Below are 4,505 nucleotides of genomic sequence, written 5' to 3'. Positions count from 1 at the left end.
TGTGCAGTTGTGTTGTTACAGTAAGGATTATTGAAGTAGTCAACATCACCATTGTGTGACTATTAGCATTTGTGTCAAGAAATGTTTGGCATGGCCCAGAGTCTCCATCCAACCAGCTCCCAGAGGCTGTCGGTGGTAGCTCCACTTCGCTACCCTCCTGAGAGTGTGACCTGACATCTGTCCACCAGATTTACACACACTGGGGCCACGTCGGCCCTCCTCTGCCACCCGGAGTCCAGCAATGCAGGAGTGGGTGCATAGGGCATGGGAGGGTGGCACATCCATCCGTCCCTGTGACCCCTGCTCCCTGTCCCCCCCCCCATGACCACACTTGGAACTCGACCTCGTATCAGACATGGCAACCGACTGAATTTAAGCAATTACTAAGCATAGAATAAGAAACTAACCAGGATTCCCTCAGTAACAGTGAGTGAAGAGGGAAGAGTCCAGCACTGAATCCCCACCTGGGCAATGGGCACAGGGAAATGTGACATATGGAAGTCCATCTACCTGGTTTCACCCAGAGGGACCAAGTCCTTGTGATCGAGTCTCAGCCCGTGGATGGTGTGAGGTCAGTGGCAGCCCCAGGTGCATAGGGATAAGGTATTCCAGAATTGGGTTGCTTGTAAATGCAGCCCAAAGCTGGTGGCAAACTTCATGTAAGGCTAAACAATGGCACAAATTCGATAGAGAACAAGTAGTATAAGGGAAATTTGAAAAGAACTTTGAAGAGAGAGATCAAGAGGGTGTAAAACCATTCAGAGTTAAACAGGTGGGATGAGTGCAGTCCACAGGGAGGATTCAACTAGTCGGTCACATTGCGGATACACTTTCCCTGCCGGGGGGGGGTGAGTGAGCATCCCCGGGCATACTGGCAACCATCAGGTACACTTCTTCTGCAGTGATGTGCCACAACTGACTCAGGGTCAGCCAGGGAGGCCTCACGGAAGGTAACTCCCATCCCTGGAGGGTATTGTTCCAGCCCATAGCATCAGGTCTCATTTTGCCCTGGGGTCATGGGAGACAACTGCCACTGCACCCATCCCTGCCCTCATGGTGGTGACCAGTGGCCCAAGCTCCAAGAAGAACTGTTGACTGGGCCGGACTGTCCTCAGTGCAGCACAACCAGGTCCCACCGATGGGTCAGTGGGCTCATCTCAGATGTCCAGTGTCCACTGTAACATTGGTGACCCACCAGTCCCATCTTGAAACACAGACCAAGGAGTCTAACACCTGAGTGAGTCCAAGGGTGGGCAGGAGACCTCACAGAGCAATGGACCAGCAGAGGTAGGATCCCCCCAGCCCATGCGGGGGCACACCTCTGGCCTGTCTCACTTGTCCCATCAGGGAGGTGGAGAGTGAGTGCACCTGATGGGAACTATGCCTAGGTAGGACGAGGCCAGAGAAAAATCTGGTGAAGGTCTGTAGCAGTCCTGATGTGAAAAGCAGTAATCCAACCTGGGTATAGGGGCATCTATACCCCTCTAGTAGCTGGTTCCCTCCAAAGTTTCCCTCCGGATAGCTGGCATTCAGCAGATGTAATTTTATCTGTTAAAGTAAATGATTAGAGGTCTTGGTGCTGAAATTATCTCAACCTATTCTCAAACTTTAAATGGGTAAGAAGCCCAATTCACTGGCTTGGAGCTAGGCATAAAATGTCAGTCGACCACTTTTGGTAAGCAGAACTGGCACTTCAGTAGGAACCAAATGCTGGGTTAAGGCACCCAATGCCAATGCTCATCAGACCTCGGAAAAGGTGTTGGTTGATATAGACAGCAGGACGGTGCCCATGGAAGTCAAAATCTACTAAGGAGTGTGTAACAACTCACTTGCTGAATCAATTAACCCTGAAAACGGATGGCACTGGAGAGTAGGGCCCACACCTGGTCATTGGCTGCGCTGGGAGCCAAGTGGGCTATACCACAATGAGTAGGCAGGCCACTGCAATGGTACTGAAGCCCAGGGTGTGTGCCCAGGTAGAATCCCTGCTGGTGCAGATTTTGATGGTAGTAGCAGGTATTCAAAGAGCTTTGAAGACTGAAGTGGAGAAGGGTTCCATGTGAGCAGCAGTTGAACATGGGTCAGTTAGTCCTAGAGCTAGGCAAGTGCTGTTCCGAAGGGATGGGCAATTGTCTGTCACCTTCAGCCAATAGAAAAGTTAGTTGGGTTCAGATCCCCAAATCCAGAGAGAGAGAGACTGGTGCTTTGCTGCATCCAGTGTGATGATGCAAACAATCCCAGAGAAGCTGATGGGGGCCCCTGGGAGAGTTCTCTTTTCTTTGTAAACAGCAGGGTGCCCAAGAATGGGTTCACCCTGAGAGAGGGGCCTATGCCCTGGATAGTGCTGCAGTTTTGGCTGCATCAGGTGAACTATCACCAGACCATGAAAATCCAAGGGAGAGAGTGTAAGTCTTGCAAAAGGCTGTACTCATATCCGCAGCAGGTCTACAAGGTTAGTAGCCTCTGGCATGTTAGAACAATGTAGGTAAGGGAAGTTGGCAAGCCAGATCTGTAACTTTGGGTTAAGGATTGTCTCTAAGAGCTGGGTCAGTCAGGCTCGGGCATGAAGTGGGGCTTGGCATGCGCCACAGTTGGATGAGGTTTTGCCCCCTCACTATGGCCCACCCACCTGAGGAGGCCAGGGGAATGGTGGCAGTAACTCTGAATGTACACCATTCTGACCAGCATCATACATCATCCAGCAGCCAGCAGTTGACATAGAACTGGTACAGGCCGAGGGAATGCTACTGTTTAATTAAAACAAAGCATTGTGAAGACCCAAGACAGGTGTTGCCATGATGTAATTTCTGCTCAGTGCTCTGAATGTCAAAGTGAAAAATTCAATGAGGCGCAGGTAAGCAGGAGCAACTATGACTATCTTAAGGTAGCCCAATGTCTTGTCATCTAACTAGTGGCACTCATGAATGGATGAACAAGATTCTCACTGTCCCTACCTGCTATCTAATGAAACCACAACCAAGGGAATGGACTTGGCAGAATCAGTGGGGAAAGAAGAACCTGTTGAGCTTTACTGTAGTCTGTTACTGTGAATTGACATTAGAGGTGTAGAATAAGTGGAAGGTCTCGGCTGCCAATGAAATACCACTACTCATCATTTTTTCACTTACCTGGTGAGATGGGGGGGTTGAGCCCCACTGGGACTCTCAGTTCTGGCTTGAAGCGTCTGGGGGTGGCCTGATCCAGGGACAGTGTCAGGTGGAGAGTTTGACTGTGACAGTACGTCTGTCAAAAAGTAATGTAGGTATCCTAAGGCAAGCTCAGAAAGAACAGAAACTTCCTGTAGAGCAGAAGGGCAAAAGCTCACTTGATCTTGATTTTCAGTATGAATACAGACCATGAAAGTGGGGCCTCATGATGCTTCTGGCTTTTTGTTTTATAAGCAGGAGGTGTCAAAAAAATTACCACAGGGATAACTGGCTTGTGGTGGCCAAGCATTCATAGCGACATCGCTTTTTGATCCTTTGATGTCTGCTCTTCCTTTCATTGTGAAGCACAATTCATCAAGCGTTGGATTGTTCAGCCACTAATAGGGAATGTGAGCTGGGTTTAGACCGTCATGAGACAGGTTACTTTTACCTTACTGATTGTGTGTTGCTGCGATTGTAATTCTCTTTGATACAAGAGGAACCACAGGTTCAAACATTTGGTGTATGTCCTTGGCTGAGGAGCCAATAGTGCGAAAATACCATCTGTGGGATTATGACTGAATGCCTCTAAGTCAGAATTCCACCTAAACATAATGATACTGTAGCCCCATGGATCTCTGGTTGGCCAGGGATAGCCAGCCACAAGGTTGGTGAGGAATTCCGCTCATCAATCGGTCAGAGCACGGATGGAAAGAGAGAGCCTCTCTCCAGCAGTGCACCACACATTCATGGGGAAACAAACGCTAAATCATCCGTAGACGACTTGAGTCTGGGTCAGGGTTTTGTACGTAGCAGACTAGCAAAAAGCTTTGATCTATTGAAAGTCAGCCTCGAGTCAAAATTTCGTTGCAGGTAGGGGGATGAGCTCCGTGGCCTCACAGGGCAGGGGAACGTGCCCTCATCTGGCATGACCCATGCCCCTCCTTCCCTTTCCTGCAGATTTTCAGTGGGATGGCAGAGGTGGGGTCCGACTGGGCAAGGGATGGAGTGCTGTCTGGGTGCTCCCTGATGGAGAAGTCTTCCACATGGGAGAATGTCCCCGGTCGCCCCCTTCATATTACCTCTCTGGTGACTGCCAATATTTCTGTGAGCACTGAGGAGGCTGAGAATCCCGTACCTGGACATAAGGCTTGTCCCTGGAGGGGTGACCTGGCAGCAGGTGCACAGTTCCTGGGAGATGGCCAAGGGCCTTTTGAGGAAGCCAAATCTGGGTGTTCCATCCCACAGCCCCCCGCAAAGGGGATATAGGGCTGCCAAGGCAGGGAAGCTAGGTACGCAATCTCATCCTAGCAGCACCCAGGGGAGTGAAGATAGAGCCACCATGGTGTCTTGGACCTG

General features: G+C 50.2%; 1 pseudogene; it reads left to right on the top strand.

Annotated features, from left to right (window-relative positions):
* Positions 1–339: 339 nt before the first annotated feature.
* LOC122817473 lies at positions 340–4,015 on the top strand (annotated as a pseudogene).
* Positions 4,016–4,505: the final 490 nt, after the last annotated feature.

The sequence above is a fragment of the Protopterus annectens genome, chromosome 12.part0 (genome assembly GCF_019279795.1).
Source record: "Protopterus annectens isolate FY-2018-M chromosome 12.part0, PAN1.0, whole genome shotgun sequence".
Classification (NCBI taxonomy): Eukaryota; Metazoa; Chordata; order Ceratodontiformes; family Protopteridae; genus Protopterus; species Protopterus annectens.
Note: the sequence above shows the minus strand (reverse complement) of the source record. Positions and strands in the feature narration are given on the sequence as shown.